Source organism: Grus americana, chromosome 12 (genome assembly GCF_028858705.1).
Source record: "Grus americana isolate bGruAme1 chromosome 12, bGruAme1.mat, whole genome shotgun sequence".
Classification (NCBI taxonomy): Eukaryota; Metazoa; Chordata; class Aves; order Gruiformes; family Gruidae; genus Grus; species Grus americana.
The window spans coordinates 2,553,395-2,575,993 of record NC_072863.1 but is presented as its reverse complement, the minus strand read 5'-3'; the positions used below and the strand labels follow the sequence as shown (position 1 = coordinate 2,575,993).

Here is a 22,599-nt window from a genome sequence, read left to right as displayed (position 1 = left end):
CGGTCAGCTGCAGCTCGGCAGACAGCACTCGAGGTTTCTTTTATTCTGCACGATGATTTTTGGAGAAAGTAAGTTAAATAAAGCCATAAATTAAAGCAATTAGAACAAGGTTGGGGGAAAGAAAAAAAAAAAAGCTATGGCTAAGCTCATTTCCTCGACTTCCTTTGCACTGCTGGTTTCGCGGTACGCCAGCTTTCAGTTCTGGTTTGTTCCTCCTTGAATCACTGTTCACCTCTATTAATTTCCTTGAATTTATTGCAGATTTATGTTTTCTTTAAGAGCAGTAAGTACCTGCATTCAGGCAGACCTGCACCACAGCAGAGCAGATGAGCTGCTCCCATTCCAGTTTAGCAAGTGATCGAATGCAAGCCTGGGAGATTTCCCATCCAGGGAAGGGTCAAGCCACACACCCCAACAATAATTACTTTACTTTTAAAGTAATCTGGGAAAAGAGGCACAATAAGAAAGAGAGAAATGAATTCTCTATTCAGTTTTAAGGCAGCAAGAATTTAAGTCAATTTAGCGCAGTATGTTAATTAATATGTCCAAATAGCTGTAAAGTGTAGTAATAGAGAGGATGAATTCTTTAAAGAAGTGTAGGTGACCAACAGAAATGTGTATGAATATGTGACACTGCCTCTACTTTTGGTTGTCAGCTAATAAATTGCCTTAAAAATGGTAGTAATGCATTAAAGATTTTTGCAATACCTTGTTCTCAACTGCAAGCAGTTGTAACTGCTGTGGGGATGTTGTACCGTGCTGTAGGACAGGGAAGGTGGTAGTGTAAAAGTAAGTTTGGGGAAAAAAAAGATTTCAATCCCAAATGGATGCAACCTGAGATATAAATGTGTGTCTTAACCCCTAACTATGGGGTTTTAGGGAGAAAACAAACTAAATGGTGTTAGTACTGTACTGAATCTATCTGTTCTGTGAGTCAAAAGCTGGGTATTTTCCTTGCTCCTGTGTAATTTTATTGAAGTAAAATTGTAGAAAGCTTTTGCCTTTATGTTTTGGCCCAATCTTTTCAGTGCTTCGGAGGATTGATTTAGGTGGCATAGCTGACTTTCAGGCTAGTTTCTCCCTCACCAGCCTTTACAGTTCAGTGGGACTGATGGATTATAGCACTTCGGAAATCAGGCCCTAAATTCTGATGTCTACAAAACATAAAAGAGGTTGAATTGTGTATATTTTGCCCTCAACCTACACTATATTCCTTGAAGACAATAGCAAAAAAAATCATATAAAATTGTCTCTTTATTTGGAGGTACTTTAATATTAGAGGAGACTTGCTTCCAGCTAAGAAAACATTTGTTACGGAACTAAAAATGTTTGATATGCTGTTGTATCAGATAAACTTTGTTAGTGCACAGTAGCACAGTGCTGACAATTTAAGAACTCACAGGATTTTCAGCAGTAAAAGATCCCCAATGAGTGCTAAGCTCAGTGGGAAAATGCAGTACATAAATCTGCTGCAAGAGGGGTGGAACAGGAGGGGAGCAGTTCTGCACTCAGTTTTGGGAACCCCAAACCACCGCTGAAGCACGTTAGAGAGAATCAAAAGCGAAGAGATGATATCTTGGGGCATAAATGTTAATTTCAATGAATTTTCATGTTAAATATAATGTCAGGCGAGACCCCATCTGGAAATCCTCAACTCACTGGAGACTCCTGCTGTCGTTCGGCATAGGGGGAGATAATCTGTTCTGGTGGAGGAATCAGCCTCTAAATGCCGCATAGTCCCAAAGTATATTCTGAAATACATTGTGGTGCATTGCAGTTGAGAGAATTGGTCACCGGAGGGATCAAGAAAGATGGAGAAAGGTCCAGGCAAGAAAAGCACGGCCCAAGTTGATGGATACACTGGTTTCACGTGATGGGATGAAGAACATCAACTTGTAAAGAAGAACCGGTGCTGAAGATGAAGGGTCGTCGCATCCAGAGTCAGCCAGCCCTGGATGATTTCAGGAGTAATTATGAAGTTGAATCTGGGAGGTGCTGGAGAGGGAACAGCAAAGTCACCAGAGAAAGGCAGCAGAGGAACTTGACAACAAACTCTAGCGAGAAAACACAGTGCCATGAAGGGGGAGGACGCTCGGGCACCTGTTGTGACAGCTGTGACTAAGCATACAATGACCAGATCAGGGTGAATAACGAGAGAATCTGCTCATTTAAGAGTGTATATACAAACCCAGCAGGGACGTGAAACTGTTTTGCTTTGTTTTACTGATAATGTGTTATTGGAGTCATGTCTCTGACTGTGTCCTAGAGTGGGTTCAAAACAATTACTTATATAACACAGGATATATTTAAGTCAGGGAGGAGTGGGGAGGGAGAAATATGTGTATCTCAATTTCTGGTTCATAAGCAAAATGAAATTATGTTTTTCTGAATAGATTTATTGATTTCTGTTTTTCCAACACAGGGATATACATCTCAAGGGCTGGATGCCCCTTGTAAAATCTGAACTGCAAAATAATTGGTGAATCAGATTAAATCCTGTATACATCTCTTGCCAGCTGCTGGTTCATACCCTAACCTGAACTGCATTAGTCTAAAAAGTAAACTCCTTTAAAATAAGCTCAGTCGGTGTCGTGTCCGGAAGTTGGAGCCCATCTCTGGATGGCTCCAGCCTGGTCCATGGTGGCCGGGGCTCGCTGCTGGCCAGGGCAGACAGGCAGTCTCTGGTGCAGCCCCTGGCATGCCTTCTTCTTGTAATGCTCTGCTTTAGAAGTAGGCAGGCATCTTCTGGATCGGCTTTGGGGTTAAAGAGCCTGATTTTGAAGTGGCAAATGCACAGCTCTAGCAAAATTTCATCCGTATGTGAAAGAAAATTGCATTTGCTGCTCACTTGCAGAGCGGAGTAATATGCAGGACAACATCAGGGAAAACAAAAGGAAAAATAAAACTCAGCAGAGCAGTTCTTTGGGCACCAAGAAATAGCACGGTCTGATGCGACTGCCCGCACTGCAAACCTGATTCACAACTAATGGCATTCTATGCAAGGATAACCACTGCTACTTTCATTTAAAATGAAAACCATATTGAGAAACTTCGAATACGAAGACAAGATTTGTGGAATGTAAATACCTGGTGGGTGCAGCCAACCAGCACAAAATATATTTAGAGGGAGCTGGAGCTCAGTCCCTACTAGAGCGCACCGTGCTTACAGATCATCGTGTACCAGGAATAAATTACAGCAGGGTTTGTCAACTAATTTGGTGGAGGTATGAATTCTTTATCTATTAATCAATGTAGGGAAGCATGAAGCACCTATAAACCATTCATCTCACTTTAGCTTCTCGTTTAAATTTAATTAGAGTTGTTCTGATTTGATTGGAAAAAATGGAGGTACCTTTGAATATAGAGGTGTCAGATGGAGTATCTTGGATAGCGCTTACTGCCGTGAGATCCTCAGGGCAGTGGGTCAAGTAGTTTGGACTGTTTTGCAAAATGAACAGCCATAAAAATTGCTTACAGGGTAAGACCCCTCGCTCACAAGTAAATAAAAAAGATTCTCACAGTGCCAGCACCTCACCGATGTGAATGAATTTTGTAGCAGTGTGAATTACTTCATTTTTCTCTCATGCCTGCAGTGATTTTCCCCTCTTTCATCGGTTTCTCCATTCCCTTATTGTTATATATATGTACAAGGAGGATATTTAATAGGGAAACTTAATTTCTTCACCTTTTATCCTTATCCTAACTTTTTCTACTGCTGTCAGTGTTAAAAACGTCGTTAACCGCAATAGGGACAGAGTCCAATCAATGTGGTGTTTGCTTCTTTTTTAAATCCCTCACAAAATTGTTTACCTTTTCGTCCCATAATTTCCACGGGGATTATAGATAAGGCTGTAGCACCTATACATAGTTATGGTATGTTGTATACTGCACATGTAGCATGTGATGCAGATAGTTGCAGCTGCAAGCATAGAAAGCCCCAGTGGGTCGCTTGCATTTCATTTCATTTTACTTTGTCTTTAAATCAGTGACATTTGCATCTTGTTTTTTTATAAAAGAATTTTTTAAAATACTTTTTTTTAAAAATGAAAAGTCATGGCTAAGCCTTAGAGTCCTACATACAAGACTTGAAAACTGCAACTTCACTAAACCCCATGCGCTAAATGTGATATACATTGATGCATGCTTATTACGGATAAATATTGTTCTCTAGGTAGTGCCTAGAAATTTTAATTAATTTCAGATACGCCCTATTTTTGTCCACGTATGCAGATTTCAAATCTGTGCCTTCGTTGATTTTGACACCGTGCAACGATGTATCCGAGCTTTCAGATGTCTGGCTCTTAGAGTTGTGAAATGATAAAACAAACAAACCCAACAGTTCCAGCCTTGTCAATCTAGTTCTCGGTGGACAGATGCCCCGGCACTAGAAAAGCATCATCCCTTGCGATACCTCTTGACAGTGTCTAAAAAAAGCCAGAGATCTTCTGGACGCAAAAGTAAGACTGGCTTCTCATCTCAAAAGAAATCGTGTTCGTGTCCACGCTGAAGCTTCTGGGTAAGGCTGCGTGGGGAACCGAGCGTAACCTCTGCGCCTGCTGTGCCTCGTTTGTGCATGAGTAAGTGATTTCTGGTCTCTCAGATAATCAATCTAATCTGCTTCCGGAGCAAGTTGCCTCTGGACGGTGATGGATTAATGGGTGAAGGTCCAGGTTTGTGCATTGAGGTTTCTGGAATGAGCCGGGTTCCTTGTTAGAGTGTGTGGACTGCATCATTAATTAATTAAATGGTATCATTAACTATGGATTTAAATATTTTATTGGATGCTTATCCAGTGGGAATTGACTAAACTTTCTAAGAAAATGGGAGGTTTTGGGTTTACGTTGGCACACCGGCAGGGACAGCCCTGTCCCGCCGGTATATGGCCGTGCTCTTGTACCCTTGAAGGCCGCTGCTGGAGGTGCAGCACAGGTCTTCTCTCAAGCAAAGCAGGGGAGGGGGAGGAGGCTTCAGGCTGGTCTCCTGCCCACATAGTCAGTCCAAGTTCAGCTGAGCACCTGGGGACGTGCAGAGCTCCAACACAGCCCAGCCCGGTGGGGCAGAACCTGCCACGGAGCACAGCATCATCCTGAAAGTCTTGCGAGATGGGTTTAAAAACATGCAGAACCCGCTGAATTCATCGTCCGGACAACCGGCTACGACTGAGAAAAGCGGTGAATAGTTTTGGTACAGATGAGGTTTTCTTTTGGCTAATGATTTGTTTTTCATGTCACACATGGTATCATGAGAAGTTGCAGCATTCGGACATTTTTAATGACTTCGTGTTGCTTGCATATTAGTAGGAATATTTCCACTGCAGCAAACACCATAAACAGTTTCCACACCGGGGTATGTTATACTGCCACCAGAATTGGTTCTTCTGATGGTTCATTTCTTTTATGCTGAGAATTCAGGACCAATTCAGCTTGGTTTTATGCATCATTAGAGATTTACAATTACTTTGCTATAGTTTCTTTCTGGAAGCCTATCTCTCATGGTTAATGCTATGGGAGCCCTGTTGTGTAGAGGCTGGTATTAGCCACCTTATAGCAATAAAGCGTTTGAGAAGGATTTAGAATTATGAGTGGCTAAATTCTCTGTGCAGCGACTGTAATACTGTTATCCCTTGCTGAGCTTGGGTTGAAACGTTTTTGGTTTTTTTTTTTTATTCTCCTCGAATTAGAAAAAAATGTTGTTTCTTCAAGAGGTTTTGAATCATTTACATCTAATTTTTTGTTGAACTGCTGCAGTCAGAAATGAGGAATTGTGAGAAATTCCATTTGGATTTCATGATGCTTAAAATACATTTAGACTGTATTAGTATATAATGAAAAGAAGGCCTCCTCATTTTTTATATCACTTTTTAAAAGTGTAATCATTATTTGGGACTTTCTTTTGATATTTAGATTTTACTTGTGTTGCTGGAGTCAATAAATTTCACAAGCTTTGCCTTTGGACAACAAGCAATGGATCTGTATGTGTAATAATCCACATAATTCATGGTTTAGATAAATGTACTATTGCACTGAAACAAACATGATACGCAGGCCTGATCTAAAGGCCATTAAAATCAATGAAAAGAGTTCAAATTAACTTTTACAGCCTTTAGATCAGGCTCTAAATGGGCAAATTACAGTTATGGAGTTTCCCATTTACATACCTGTGTGCTGCATTTAATATATTTTATGGAATTGAAATTACTTGGTACTCTTTTTCATGCTTTTTTAGGATAAGAATTTGCCAAGGGGATCAACAGCAGTTTTCCCAGGCTTCAGCACAAGGATTATATAGTCAATCCACAAATGACTCAAATCTTTGGGGAAAAAAAAAAAAAGGGGACATGGTTATCAGAGAGGCTTTGAGGACAGCAAGGACGGGAGCGCTATCTGGCTTATTCCATCAGAGATTCTCCTTCCCTCTCATTAACATACTCAGGACATCAGCACCGGCCATCGGTCCCCGGGGAATCGTGTCAAACTTTTAAGGGAATGCGCCCAAGACCTCAGCCCTGCGTTATTTCGAATAGATCACATCAGATTTGTCTTGTGTGAGGTTAGAGGAAAGACTAGGGCACGGTAGCGTAAGGGGAGAGATTCAAAGGTTGCGGGGAATTTTCAAATCCGTTGTTATAACTCGGTAATCTTTCTTCTTTTACAGGGTTCTTCAATCCCACCGAGGATGCACAGAGCTGATCTCTACGTCTGTGATATCTGCTGCCGCTGTAAGTGTGAAAAAGAGATGCCTCTACCCGCTATTTCTCAGTGCCCTATAATGAAAAACCCTTTTTGGGGCAGCACTGGAAATAAGCCATCACAATATCTGATTAAACCTCTTCGGAAACTGTCACTAATCACCTTCTCCGCTCTTGATGGAATATATTTATGCATTATAAATATACTTACTATGTGTGTGCGCTCCATAAATCACATTCAGCGCTTGTTTATGATGTATAAGCATATTCTATAGAATACACACAAATACAGATGCCAAACTCCCACAGAGTTCATCACTGGGAAATGTTTGAAGGAACTGATCCTTAATATTTAATGAGAAAGATGCTATTTCCTTCCTCAGCTTTTATCTCTGGTTTGGCATAGTCATTAAATTTGTTGTTTCCTTGCAAGATTATATAATTTATGACCTAATTTTAGACTTTTGTGTAACCACGCTAAAATACTCGTGGCGTATCCGAATTTCTTCATACGGAGCGTTCCAGCGTTAGACACCAGCTAGAACATGACTGCTCAGCTATGAGCTTCCCATCAGTAAGGAGTTACAAGCATTAAAGGAAAACCGCCCGACAAGATTCAGATAGCATTACAGGATTATATCATGGCTTTTTTTTTTCCCCCCTGTAAAAATATGATTTAGCAGCATTTCCAAAGCTCACCGCACGCAGCGGTTGGCAGGAATCCCCAGGTAATATAGTAATCACCCAGCAACTCCTGTTACTTAAAATATTTTCATGTGGCAGCTCCTGACTTTCAGACCGCTCTGGGACAAATTCACGCAGCCTTCATCACGGGGAGTGATGTACAGAGCTGGGGAAGGCAGGTGAAGAAGGACACTTAGTGCTCAAGAGTGACTGTCGGTCCCCTCGCCCTTTGGAAGGAACCGTTTGCTCTGCAGCACCGGGTTTTGTTTTTTTTTTTCTGCACAAGGTGTTGCCAGATAACTCCTAAACGAATTACGCTAAAGCTGCAGCCACGTTTTTTTTTGTGTCTTCCGCGTGTCCAGGGTGATTCGGCAGTGTCGTAAGTAGTGCTATGAGTTTCAGGTATTTTGTCAATTTAAACCATATTGTTTGGGCCAGTCTTTCATCAAACTGCACATGTCGACTATTGCATTAACGCATTTTGAGAGCACTTCATTCTGGTGTTTAAGAGGGAAGAGGCTGGTGGCTGAGGACGTGGTTAGATGCTGACTTTGTGCCCGCAGCACAGTCACGAGGCTTTGTAAAGGTGCACGTCTTCTTCTACCTGACCCCGAGGCAGGTGACGCCAGAGCAGCAGCGACCACGTACGTGCAACTGAACGCACCCCTCTAGCACAGCACCTTAATACAGCGTACGGGGTGAGGTGGGTGCCTACCTGAAAGAAAAATAAACCTCATGAAAAAGTGACATTATTTCTTGGAATGAGAAAGATTGGAGAGTGTATCTGCTTGGCTTTAATGGAGCAGTTCCAGGAAAGCAGCAGCGACCAAAGTGTTTTCAGTGTCACATAATTCAAGAGAAAAATCATAATTCCAATTACCATTTCAGCCGTTTCTGGCCTTGGGAAACCTATGCTAATATTTATTATTATATGATTGACCTATGATTTCTTCATCATTTACATTAGCAACTATGATATTCATAGTAACATCCTTTAAATCATATAAGCAGATGTCAACAGTGCATGATGAAGTCACATCCTGCAGATTTTTTATTTACTTAGTCCATTTTTTTTTTTTCTGGTAAAATAACATTGTGAGACGCATAATCTCACCTCCACGAGGCCTCTAGGGGCATATATAATCACAGAATGCATTTTCTATAATCTCACAAAATGAGTCAATTCCATCTGAGGTACAAACAGTTATACAAAGTCAGTATTTCACTTCCATCACTGCCTGACATCATCTTCCACACGGTGCAAGAAAACATTTACTTACCTCTTTGACATGAATTGCCACAAAGCCTCTGGAACAAAAAAATTGGGGAAAGCGAGGAATTAAAATGGAATAACTTGACTTAAAGAATTTAGCCCCTTTTCTGGGTGCAGGATTTAGATTTCTAGCTTTGTCAGATGCTTTCTTATAATGTCCGGACTGGCCATAGACGCCTCTAATCTCTGTTCTTCAGTGGAATCCCTATGCACAAATCAATCAGAGAATTGCCCGGAATATCCAAAGCTGGAAGCTGATCTTCTTTCTTAATCATCTAAATATTTTCTTTGCACACGTGAGCATTTCTGTGTGTGAATTAAATGCTGCCTTTATTTCCCAGGCAGCTTCCCGAGGCGTGTTGTTTCTGACGCTTTTCCGTGCAAAGCGCAGCAGAGCAGGCTTTTCCTGAAGTTAAATTCTTCTGAATTTACATTGCCTTAACGGGTTTAAGCAGGTGGCAGGTTTAGGATGTTTCAGAGAGTTTTCGGATCATTTGGAGCAAATTTTTGGGGTTCATGGGCGTTATAGGACCTGTCAGGCAGGTGGACTCTTCCCTACTCTCTGGGCATGTAGCCCTGGAAACGCCGTCTCGTTTCTAGATGTATGGCGAGGTAAAAAGCTCAGAATAGTCCTAGATCACCTTTCTGAAGACTGGTGGTGTATCACGTCTATTAACGGTTCCTGTAACGGTGCAGGTTACAGACATGGGACCAACCACCTGCAGTGAACCTCCTCAGGCAAAATTCTCCTCTGCTTCAATCGTGGTTTTTTCTGGAGAAGAGACCGCTGGCTGCACCCAGGGCGATCCGCCGGTTCCTGGCTTAAGAGGCACTTATAATCTACTGCTAAGAGACTGATTAGCAATGTACAAATGAATTTGAAGCAAGAGAAGCATTCTTCCTAGAAGAAATATATTTTTTTTTTTGTAAAATTAGTTTTGCTGACAGAAGTAATTGGGCTAACTTCTTGTGACTATGGATGTTATTTGTCGCCCCTTATCTTACCAAAGCAAAGGGTGCCAAATACTTTGAACTTTGTAAATAATTGTTTCCAAAGTGTGGGGGTTTTTTAATTTTCTCTATATAAATTCTTTAGAGAAAAGCTGGCTTCTAATCCTTTCTCTTCCAAAGCTTTTACAGCTCAGCTTCTTCCCACTCTAGATATCTTTTATTTTCCCTCTTTTGGTTTTAATATGTCTTAGATATTATATAAGTCTCTTTTAAGGGTAAATCTAGAGCTTTCGCTCAGATTGGAAAAGTCATTCCTAAAGCTTTAATAGATTGAAGAGAGAGAGAGAGGAAAAAAAACCCCAAATTAACTTTATTTTGAACTGCCACAGATTCTGGGGCTGTGGCGTGGAGACGAGCATGCGAGCGCCTGACTGGTGCCCGGAGCAGGGGTCCTGGCCATCGGTCTGGGTGTTTTTTCTTGCTCCAGATACCCGGCTGGTGCAAATGGCTGGTGGAGGGGTTGGTCCCTCACCGGTGGTTCATTCCTTCTGGGCTGGACAGGAGCCGGGAGCTGCTCTGCCCGCTCTGTCCCACCGCACTGGTGCTCGCTATCCCCTCCCGTGCCCAGGAGAGGGGCACGGTTTTCTTGCAAACACAATTTTTCTTGGTTTTAGTTCGCTTTTGCAACCACAGCAACAAATTTTAACCCAGAAATGGGACAGAAAGCTCTCCCAGAGTGTGCGTTATTGAAGCAGTGTCAGAAGCCGGCAGGAAATCCACAGCTATTATTTGCATAAAAAGAAGCAAACTTGCGGATGTGGAAAAACTGAAATGCTGGAAAAGCAAGACATGACTTACTCCATCATCCTGGAAAGTTGAATGTGAATGTTCTTACTTATCTGTCTATCTGCTATCTATCTATCTGTCTATCTATCTGTTTACTGATTTGGACAAAAGACATAAATGATGAGAAAGGTACGTCTCTAACCGGAGCAGTTACCTCGCCTTGGGTTCTCAGAGGTGACAGGGATGCGTACGGTTTGGGTAGACGTGGATAGCCCAGAAAAATAAATGACAGTTTGACATGCTTGCATTGCCACCGGAGCAGGGCTGGGTGTTAAATCCCGGTTTTCAGCCTAAGACAGCAACCTAAACCAGGGAGCAGCAAAGCCCGGGCATCCGTGGGGAACTTCTGGAGTCGCAGGAGCTTCTTAGCAGATTCCAAAGGAAGGATCTGTGTTGAGACACCTTGTTGAATCAGTCTCAGACCCAGCACAGAAACACCTCATGGCCAGCGTAGGGCTCCTCAGCCCTTCGTCTGGTCAAGATCCAGCTGCTGTTGAGGGATGCTCACTTGATGTCTCGTGTTTGTGTTGTGGTGCTATTCCCCAGCTGTCTTCCAACGCCAAGGGGGAACGTAGTTCCTGTTAATCCCAGCTGTGAGACTTACTTCTTGAGTCTCCAAGTAAGAACTTGATGGTAGGAGACTCCCGCTAAGACTGATCTTTCCTCCTTCCCCTCCTCCAAAGCCAGCGGTTTCAGGTCTTAGATGCCACCAGCAGCTCCCCAGGCACTCAGTTGGTGGTTTGCTCCCTGACCCAGCTGAAGTGGGAAGGAATTTAAAATTCCCAGTATTTTTTTTCCTTTAAAAAAAAAAAAGTTTATGATTTTTAAGAAGGCACCTTAGAGCAGAGCCCAAATGGGAATGTTTGCATTTGATACCATCCATCAACGTCGAGACACCAAGGGAGCGGCTCCTCCGGCTCCTTGCATCGCGGTGGACAGAAGGAGCTGTCAGGGAGCCGCGTGCGGCCGCCGCATCGAGCCGGGCGGGAGCCGTGCTGGCAGAGATCCCTTCCACAGAGGGGATTTCTGCACTGACAATTTTTGGCTCCTTTAGGTTACTTTGGAGCTGCGCAGAATTTGTAATGTTCTGCACTCGCGGAGGGGCTGACAGGGAGCTTAAATACAGATTGCAAAGATAGATCATCTCCCAACATCACTTTGTTTTCTGCTGCTCTAAAATCATTTTACTTGTTCCTGCAGCTCCTATAAAGCCAGAAGAGCTCTCTATATTTGCTTCCCGGATGCCTTTTTCTCCTCTGCTTACAACTATAAAAGCAGCTTTTCATGCTCCAAATCAGAGATAAATTGAAATCGCTGCTGAAGAAATAAAACACGAGGCTAATCAAATTGTAGCACAGGAAGCAGCCTTCAGCCAGTGCATTTTTTTGAGAACTATTTTTAGAATATATTTTTATTTTGTCACTCCATATGGGAAGTCAAACCCATATGGTTTGGGAGAATGGAAGGTTGTGCTTTTATAGAGATCTCGCAAACCATCCCCGCTCAGCCACGTACTTAAACATGTGCTTAAATCCAATCGCCTGCGATGGGACCGAAGCACTCGAACTCCTCGCTGACTGGGGCCTCGGGCCCTGTCTGAGGTTGTAAGAGTATTGCTCCCTCCTGAGATGTAAAACCATTTTATATTCGTTAAACCTGTCTCCAGTTAACTGGGCTTTTCTTAATTATGACATTTCTCATTCATACACCTTTCCTTTTTTTTTTCTTTTCTTTTTCATGTCTTCATTTCTTCTCTGTCGTTCGGATGCCCTGATGAATGCATTTGGTCCAGTACCAGCCAGGAGGTGATGCTGAACATCCGTACCTTCCCTCTCCTGCTTTTCACAGTAAACGTTGCTGCCCTGCAAATATCGAGATTAATGTGGTACCGTGGCACCTTCTGAGCATGCTGATGATGCAATAATTGACTGGAAAAGGTATTGTACTTCTGATAAACTAAATGTATAAAATTAGAAGTATGCGCTCAGTGTTAATGCACCAGAGTATCCATTTTACTTGTGCTTTAGGTTGTTCCATGAGACTTAACCAAAAATTACATTTCTTTTAAGGAATTTTGTGGGACGGTTAAAACCATCTACAGAAAGTTTCTAACCATGTAAATGATTATGAATATTTTCTATTGTAATCTTGGAGTTTCTTCCCTGTGCGATTTCTCAGCAGTCAAAGTTCAAAAAACCCAAATTTAAACCATGTGTTATTTATTACAAATTGAAAGGCAAAATTTACCTGAGCTTGTTCCTTGTGCTCCCAACTCTGTCGCTGACTGCGGTATCGAGGTACCATTTCTACAAGCAGTTAGGGATGCCCCTGAAGCAGTGGCACGTGTGATAATAGTCATGGGGGGAACCTGAGTTTTTCAGTCTTACCAAGTCCTTAGAGGTGTGGGTGTCCGGATCAGCTTGTTGGCTGCTGAATGCCCAAATCTATAATTAAAAATTATTTTTGAAACTCAAAGGGCTCCATAGGCAGGCTGCCGCTGCCTGGGTTCCCCCCAAGCTGGCAGGCACAGAAAGCCACGCAGCGTTGTGTGGCAAGCAAGAGGCACAGTTAAATCGCACGTCAGTTGGTACGAAATGCTTAAATAACTATTTTATCGTGTCTGAGATGATAGCTGACTTTGTCTACAAGAGATCTGCGAGGCATAGCAAAATGCAGGTGGACAACATTTGGGTGGTGTGGATTGCACAGGTTCAGCGTAGCAGAAACCCTGCAGAACTGCTTTCTGACCAAAGGATAAGAAATTTTATGCGTTGCTTTTGATTCAAAGGTTCTCTTTGGCCTCAACGTGGAAGCAATGCTAAACTAAGAGCAGGGCATTGGCAGTTAATATCTTTATGCTTTTTTTCCCTTAGGAAACAATTCTCCACTTTTTTTTTTTTTTTTTTTTTTTTTTTGATAAAGTACAATGGGAATAGGACTGCAGAGTGGAGAATTCAGCATGGCAGAAGGATGGGAAGGATGGAGATTTCTGAGATGGTTTGGATGCTGCTTCCACCAAGTATAAGGGTTGTTATACTAAAATTGTTCATCAAAACCGAGACCTCTTATGGATTATTTTATTGGAAAGTCAAGAAAACAACTACTGATTTTTTCCCCCACAAATATAAAGCAGAGACCTTGTGTAAGAGGAGACAATGTTAAAATAACTGAGCACCAGAAGCGGCTAAAAGGAAAAGCCTGAGGTTAGAGCAGAGAGAAACTGTCAAAAGTTTTAAAGAAATTTTACGAAGCCATTTTTTTATTCACAATATGTGGTCATTTTGAAATCAAAACTAATCTAACTACTGTTAGATTATTTGCTCAAAGTAGCTTTATAGTCAGAAAAAACCCATCGCTTGTATCCCACTTTAAAAAGTATGTTCTATACCTTTCTGAAAAGACAATAAAAATCAGCTGGGTTTATGATGCTTGGGTGTATTGGAATTAGATGCAAGTAGCTGGGTTTTCCCAGAAATGTTATTCTGGAATATTTGAATAACACAACTTTTGGGTTGTGTGTGTGATGTGGGTACGTGAGCACTATGAGGTGGACTCGTGATGTCACTGCGTTTCTTGTACGTCACTCAGCACAGCTCAACACCGTGGCCCCAGTAAAGCCAACCAAGAGTTTGCCAGTGACTTCATTGGAGCCAGAACTTCATCCCAGGCCAGAGGCAGCTGATGGAGAGTGCCACGGGCTGGGGACCTGGAGCCATTTCAAGTCAGTGACGTAGAAGTGAAAAAATTCCTTGTCAGATAACCGATCTCATCGGCAACCCAGGGTACCCAATTTTCACTCAGGATTTTCTACCGAGTTTCCATTCATGTTGCAACTATGTGGATAATATGTTATGGCGTTATTCTTAAAAAAGTAAAGAATTTATTTCTTTAAGAGACGGGCGATTTGTAGAAGACATTTGTGTAATTTTGCATTCTAAATGTGATTTATATTTATAAATAAATTTGCATAAAATCTCCAGCTCTTGATGTCATAGTTCTATTTTATCTTTAATTCAGATGCTCAAAAAATGTAAATTATTTTTACAGCTAAATAAAAGCTATACAAAGCTGCCAGGAAAGAATAATGAGATACACATTGTGCCATGCAGCCATGATAAATCCAGCAGCACCATGGTTACAGTCAAAATGCGAGGCCATCAGCAACTAGGGAATATCAGCATGTATGGATTTGTCTGACTAGATTTAGCAGACTAATCTTAACTAGGGAAGCTCATGACACTAGGTCAGCAAGAAAAAATATTTACCTGAAAGACAGACAGGCACCTAGAATGAGGAGGAACGGCTGGTTTATATGGCAAGGGTTTATTATAGATTAAAACCATCAGCTGTAGTTGGGCCAGGCTCTGCATATGTGCTTTGCAGAAATAAAGATATCAGCATTCCTGTAACATGGCGAGGTTTGCAAATTATTGGGGGGGTGTTGCTAACGATAGTATGGGCTTATAAAATACAGCCTGGTCATGAGGATGGCACCGGTGAGAAGGTATATTTGCATCCCTTTAGTCATTGTGCTGTGGCTCTGGATTGACTAATAAAGAACTGGGTTCCACTCATTAGAAATTAACTCAAAGAAGAGGAGATAATTACACAAAACGAGGGTGTGAAGAGCCTCAGCTGACAGTAGTCAAAGGAAAATAAATAAAAGGTGCACTGAGTCCACCCACCCCTCTTCTGGTGAGGAGGCTTGGGGGATAAGTTGTCTGGATTTTCAAGATGACGGGCTTTGCTTTCTGTGGCTGGTGCAGGTAGGTGTCCCCATTCTCTGTTTTTGTCTCACGTCTGGCTATGTTACCCAGTAACACTGGGGGTTTTGGTGCGTGGTTTTGCTGCTGGAAATGTCTTACTCCGCACTGCTCTTTAAAGTTTAAATAGAATGGAATAAAGGCGATACATGTAGCATTGCTGGCTTGTTGCTATTTCCTGCTTGCTGAATTACAGTGGTCTTGCTTTAGTTAAACTCAATATTTGGGTCAAGCAGCTCCAAGAGTGGCTTCCCAGGAGCTAGGTGACTGCTCCAGGGCTCTTTGCAGGAGGAGGCACGCGGAAGACCAGGCAGCGATGAAGGGGTGCGTTCAGTGTTTTGTGGCTGACCGACCACGTAGGATGTTTAGAGGAAGCAGCTGCGATGAGCTCTCCTGTAGTGCCTAAACTTTGCAGAATCTGTTAGCTCTAGAGCTGTCGCTCTCAAATTGTGTTTTGTGGCAAAGCGTATGTGATGTGTAGCAAACCTTGTGTTTTGGAATCTGCTGCTTTTCTCCTTTAGGTTTCCTCTTCCAGATTAAAAAAAAAAACCAAAACCAAATGGTTTTGTGATAAGCTTTATCCTGGCACCAGGCAGGACACTGCACGATGCTGCGCATCTCCCCAGGAAGGTGCTGAGCCTTCTAAGCCCCGTGGGTTTAAGGACCACTGGGTCCTCAGCATCCCGAAGGACTGAACCCTGTGATGCTCAGTTTTCCCAAGCGTGTGGACAACGGTTTGCAGTGAATAGGGACAGCCTAAAACTTGCGTCAAAAGAAATGCTTTGTTCTGCTGAATCGGGGCAGTGAATGCGTGTGCATCTCTGAGAGGGTGGACGGGCCTGTTGACTCCTAAGGACCACTCATGTGCCTTAATTGAGTATGTGCATGAATACTTAACCGGCTGGGATCAGCATAAACATCCCTGAATGTCAAGCTCTCTTCTGTGTCTATTTTGTAAAGCTAATGACCACCAGGCATTAAAAACCTGGTTCTGGTCTTTGGAGATGCTGAGGCATCTTATTTCATATTTTTTAAAGGTGAATGCCTTCATCTTAAAATAAAATGTCTTTATTTCAGAGACAGTGGAGCATAGAAAAATGGAGAGCTGTAAACTTAACGCCCTTGGAAGCTTAAGATTTTTTTTTTAATGTCCGTAACTTAAAAAAGGAACCAAATAATGCTGCTTAGAAACATTTAAAAACAAAAAATCATGCTCAGCAGACAGCTCTTATGACAAGGCTCTGCCCAGAGTGAATTTTTATGCTTGAGTTATAAACCCTTGAAAAATGGGGATCCTAATGCAAAAGCTGACACAGCTTTAACTAAAGCAGCTCTAGTAAGTGCTGCTATAATTATTTGCTCATTAATTACAAATTTTGCAAGACATGAGAGTAACACAAATTGGAAAATAGGAATAATTATCAGTAATAATGACACAGAAGCTGGACACATTGAAAGTATCTTCCTCTTTAAATTTAATAATAGCAAGACAGCTAGGAAACTAATAAGAAATACATAATTGAAAATTAACCTTGCAAATCTGCTGTTAATAAACCATGGTACTCTTGCGTTACAATAATTTTACAGAGCCCTTAATTTGCATTTGAAGTGTTTTTCCAGGTAATACTTTGTGTGTTCACAACAATTAGTATGTCTTTGAATTAAAACAAAAATACGAAGGTAGGATTTCGTATAGCTGAAGAGCACGGGATCGTATATACCGCAGTTTTTAGCAGCTCAGAGCTCCAATGATTGGAAACCGAACGTACAATGGTGACTTTTGTGCCTGCTGTTATGCCTGAATGCTGTTTTGTTATTGTTGAATTCGAGTATTGTAGTGTTTCGTGCTTTCATCCTTCGCTCGTGTAAAGACACCAGTTGGGCTGTTGGATCGCTTGCGCCTTCTCATCCTCTGAGGTGCAAGACTTGGTTACTTAGGGATGCTCGAAACCATCCGGGGCGTTGGTAACAGGTAGCGTGTGGTCCTTGAAGTACTCTGCTGCAGCGCTTGTTTTTAGCGTCGTCTTTGCGTAGTTTTAATGCTCTGATGGGGCAGGGTAAGCCAGCGTAGCGGGTGGTTTAAGGGAAAGGTGCTGCTTTACTGCAGGTTGGCACCTCGTGCCTGACATTTGCCCGTGTTCTCCATTCAAAGGGAAATGGTGCTTCCTTACGGATGTCTTGCATCTGCTGCCAGTTGGCAGAAGTCTATCAAAATCTGTTAATCAATTTGCAAGTAAGGATGAAGAGAATTGTTTAGTCAAAACTACGACTGAGTCTACTGCTCTTGCTAGATATCACCCACTCATGAAATAAACCTGATGTATATTGCTGCCTGCTCCTTGTGTTCAGTCACAGAAAACTGGCACGTTCGGAGCCAAGAAGTGTTTAATAATTGTGGAGCTCACACCTACCGAGAAGTGAGTGCTCAGCTGAAAAAAGAGGATGGACTGTAACAAAGAGGAAGGTCCCTGACTGCAGGCTTGTACTTATATCGCAGTGTTAATGGCAGTGGAGATATATACAGAGTTTCAAAGTTGTGTATGGCCAAGCAGCTTAGAAAATAAAAAAAAATAAAAAAATAACCCAGAGACCTACAGTGTTTGGCATCAGAGTGGAGGAACATTGTACACAAACAATTGGGTTAAGAGTGTGCACTCCAAACAGCGTTTCTGCACAATTCCAAACTCCATCGAGGGCTGCATGTAAAATGTTGGCTTCTTTGTGCAAACCCACAAATCCTAGGGAAAAGGCCATTAGGGGTCAGCAATTCAGCTGTTTGTCTGCTCACTTTATGTAAGAGGTTAGCAGCAGTATGCTTTTTGTCCAAAGCCAGCAATAGCAGGAACAGCTTGTTTCTGAAAGGGCTGTGGCTCCCCTAGTAGTGATAGAAGAAGGGGTCCTGAAATAAACCTCCAATGTGGATAGTCTTTGATTTGACCTTTTGTCCATTTATTTGGCTATAAGCGTATGCTTAGCGCAGCATTTGACTCCTGTCTCTCCCTTCCCATACAGCCTATATAGCTCAAGCACCACCAGCACGGATATTTTTCCTCCATTTCGGTAGGTTTCAGGGAATTTGGAAAACGGTGCGATGTGGGGCTCTAAGGCGTTTTGGTTGCCCAAGCTTTTCCTGCAGAGGAGGTCAGGATGTTGCATGGAAAAGCAAACCTTCCATCCCCTCGCGGCCTCTGGGTGAAGTCCCAACAGCACTGCAAATCTCAGTGGCTCCAGCCCACGGGTGGAGAGGATGGCGATGTTCCCCTCCAAACGCCTTTGAAATCATTTTCATTTTGGTATTTTTTTTAAGATATAAACTGACTTTAAAGCCTCTTCTGCTTTGGGGAAAAAAAAACCCCCATGGAAATCTCTTAAAGCAGTGCAGTAGAACTTATTTGTGTGAACTCAGTGTGGCTGTGTCTGACTTGAAATGTGCTGATGTGAGGAGAGCTTCACTTGGTCCACAAAGTGAGGATGGGTGTTCCTCAGCTTAACCCCGATCAGGATGTAGCCATTCCATTTGTGAATGTCAGAATTAACAGCATGGAGTCAAGAGATGACCCAGTGAAGGACTGTTGAAGACCGGTTAGGTGCAGCTTCCCTCCCACGTGTGTCTGTAGGTCCTGTTGGCAGTTCCCTGCAAGACCAGAGCAAGTGCTGGGGCCGCGCTGGATTTCCCGTGGGAGCTCAGAAGCTCAGCCAGCCTCCCAGCCCCAGAGAGGCACTGAGCAGAGCTTTCTGTGTGAGCAGAGGCATGTCTTGGGTGGAGAAAGCCTTGAGAGCTGAATGGATGAAGAGGAGCAGGCAGTCACTGCTCCAACCTTGAGAAAAAGGAGATGAAAATATCCTCTCCTCCATCTGAAAAACAAGAGGTTCTGGGAGAAATGTGCCTCTTAATGACGCTCCTGCGGCAGCCTCTGCTAGTGATTCCTGATCAGTATTCTGTTCATTGCTGCTTTCTCAAGGAAAGACATAAAGGAGTAACTTAGCCAAAAGGAAGCTATTTTTAGAAGATGGAGAGATGATTTTTTTCCCCCTAACCATTCTGCTGTTATTTATGTTGTGTAGTTCTTGAGTTATTTATTTCAGTGGGAGCTGATGCAAAGTGGGACGGTGTTTAATGTGTACAAGGATGTTGAAATCCATCCTACAGCTGTCCTTGCTATTTCAGGGCTGGGCTTTGATAGTCCTTCCAACCTGCGAATTGGATGGTGCTTCTTGGACGTTGTCAAGGTGCAGCTGATTGCGAGGGGTGTTTGTTGTCTCCAGTCCCTCTGGCTTCCAGCATGCTGACCGTGCTTCTGCGCTATGTCACTGCAGTATATTTTAACCTGCCACTTAACTCACCCATATGCATTTTTAAAACACTAAAAAGCAACTGATAATTCAAAGTGCGCTCCAAGGTAAAAATAAAAAATGTTATACTTTTCATCGATCGAAACTAATTTATGCGAACTGGGCTCTGCTCGCAACTGCAGCAAGGTATAAATGGTGACATCATTGAGCATGAGCTCTGCCAACCTGAGTTAGTGTTGGGATGACAATGGAGTGATTTAACTATTATGATCTCACTTAATACTTCATACTTAAAATGTAGCCTAACCTGTAATTCAGGGTTAGATGAAGCACACATTGTAGAGTTATTTCAGAACAGATTTTGACACAAACTTTGCAGTTAAAGGAAATGTTTGAGTGACATACATACTACATATGCTGTTACTCTGTGAGGCTGGTGGAAATCTCTTCAGAAAGGAAAATTTACCGTGGAATATTTTCTATTTTTTATATATATGTATGCATGTCCGCAGACACAGGCACACAAAAGGGGGAAAAAGTCTGGAATGTTGTCTTAACCTTTCTGATATAAAATCATCACAGAAGAAAATCACTTGAATCAAACAAATATAGCTGCGTTTTTTAAATCCCAAACCCCATCATCCTCACAACTATGACAACAACAAAGTACTATAGACATGATGGGTGATGAGTTAGAACTTTTAACACCAATTTTAGTTTCCAGCTTTTTTTACAGAAACAGTGCTAAAGTGACCTCACATTCAATGAGGGAGGTATTGCAGCTGGTCTGAAAAAGCATCAAGTAAAGCAGCAGGAAAAGAAAAGCTTGTTTTCCTTGATGCTTTGGCTCCCCAGGTGTGCGGCCGATGGGGGAGGACGTGCTTCCCCTGTCCATGCCTCAGTGCCAGCCTCTGCAGGTGGAAGTCTTCAGTTCATTTGCTCATCTGAGGTTTTTTAAATTATCTGTTTGAGAATTAGAATAACAAGGTTTTACTAGTTTAGTGCCTGGTGAGGAGAGGCAGAGCTTAGGTTGAGTGTAATGATGGAGAACAACATCTGAGCTAACAACACCTAAACTCTAGGACAGTCTGACAACAGAAGAAATGGTGAGTGGTAATCTTCCAGTCAAAAATGTGTAGGCAAGATGCTTACATTTCTTTAGGATGAAACTGAGTGGACGTAGGAGGGATTAGTTGCTAACCTTGGCCACTGCAGTAGGAGATTGGGGTGGATAAACCAGGCAAAGCTTTTCCTATTTGTGTGGGTTTAGCCAGTCTTCTGGCCCTCGCATTGTACCTAAGAGATCTATGGCTCTGTGGACACGAGATGGTTGTGGGGATGACACCAAACTGGGGGGAGTTGCCAAGAAGTTGAAGGACAGGACTGCCCTCCAACGCAGTCTTGGCAGGCTGGAGAAATGATCTGACCACCCTCATGAAGGTCATCACAGACAATGCAAAGTCCTGCACCTGGTTTGGAGTAACGCCATGCAGGAATTATGTACAGGCTGGAGACTGGCTGAGGAGCAGCTTTGTGGGCAAAGTCCTGGTGGAAAAGCTGGTGAACCACCAGTGTGTCCTTGCAGTGAAGAAGTAAATACTCAAAGCTTAAATGGAAGAGGCTCTGCCTTTGAAGCTGGCCCTGTTTTCAACAAGGAGTCCAACCAGAGAGCCTTCAGAAACCCCTTCCAAACAAAATTGTTCCATGATTAGTTAACAGAAAGCCCCTTTGCAACTGCCTTTAAAGGACAGGAAGGAATAATTTTGGGTAAGTTTTTTTTTTCTCTGGGAATGTGGTATTGTTTGCACCTGCAGTTCAAAGTCTAAGATTTGCAAAGATTCATTCTTCTTGACCTTAAGGGTCAGTGTTGCTGCTCCTTTTTGTAGAGAAAAAGGACAATGAGTATCCCAGAAAGAATGTGGTCAAGCCTTGAATCTGCAAACTGCCCCGTTGTCTGGGAAAATGGCCTTTTTTTCCCCCCTCTAAGACTGTCATGTTCTGTGTCATGAAGCCAGATCTGGTTGCTCATTGCTGGCCAGCAGCAGCCCATATTTCACTGAAAACATGTTTCAATGGTTACTCGGCATGTCTGGGGCTGAGACACTTTATACTTGGGGAGAGAGAGTGGGTTTCATTGGGTAAAGCTTTTTGTGCCCATGTTTGAAAATGTTTTGCAAAGACATTTTCCATGCCAGTGGAATGACCTTGTGACTGCTATAAATACATATCAAAAGCAATCATTATTAGTTCAAGTGTTTATAGTGACACAAGAAGTATTCATCAATAGGAGTCTTTCAGTTGAATTAGGATAAGAAAAGGAAGGGGTGGGGTGTCCAAATCCAGAATTCTAGAACTTTTAGTTTATTTAAATGCTACTTTAGGATTTTTTCAGTCCAGAATGAATTTCCAGTGTTCCTTAGAGCTAATAGAAAATTTTATGGCTTTTCAATCAGAATTAGTTTAAGCCACTAGAAAACATCCTTTGTTCCTGTATTGATAGAAACCCAGTATTCTCCTTTCTTCCTGTTTGGCCTCCCCTGCCCTGGATGCAATGGGAGTAAACACAGTAGAAGGATTTGTATTCCCAGCAAAGAAAAACAATTGCAGCAGTGTTTAAATTCACAAGGTTTGAGTATTGTAATTGGTGTTTATTGGTGGGGGGGAGGAGGGAATGTTTATCCCACTTTAGTTTTAGAGGCTCTGCATTTGCGTTATCCATGCCTATCGCAAACGGACGAATGTTTTTCCGTATAACAGAAATGTTTCTATTAGATAGTCCAAAAATAGCCCAGAAGCCGTGAGATCCCAGGAATAGGTTTCTCCCTCTAGTGGCAGCGGAAGGGAAGATACAGAGCTCTCAGACCAGGTAGCTTCACTTTTTTAGAAAAAGCATATGAGGCAAAAGACCTGCTGCTTGTTTACAACTTCAAAGATTCACATGGCACGAAATATCTGCAACTTCATGGTTCTCCTTTGTCGTTGAAATACTTGTAAAACTAAGATAGCAAAGCAAGGATGTTTCTCTAATTTTTAAAAATTACCTTGAGGCTCAAAGTACAACTGAGGCAACTTGATAAAGACAAATGCTAATGAGTTTGGTG

At 42.4% G+C, this 22,599-nt stretch overlaps 1 long non-coding RNA gene across 12 annotated transcripts in view; it reads left to right on the top strand.

The window, feature by feature from the left end:
* LOC129211956 (uncharacterized) overlaps positions 1-14,415 on the top strand; it is an 89,080-nt gene extending 74,665 nt beyond the window's left edge. For 5 of the 12 annotated variants that reach the window (XR_008579020.1, XR_008579026.1, XR_008579021.1 and 2 more), the window contains 4 exons: positions 1,778-3,224; positions 4,231-6,718; positions 7,472-12,379; positions 14,031-14,415. This is a non-coding gene — a long non-coding RNA (uncharacterized LOC129211956). Of the gene's footprint in view, positions 1-1,777; positions 3,225-4,230; positions 12,380-14,030 lie in introns of all 12 variants that reach the window. The other 7 variants (XR_008579027.1, XR_008579029.1, XR_008579024.1 and 4 more) reach the window with 7 other exon arrangements.
* The last annotated feature ends 8,184 nt before the right edge of the window (positions 14,416-22,599 follow it).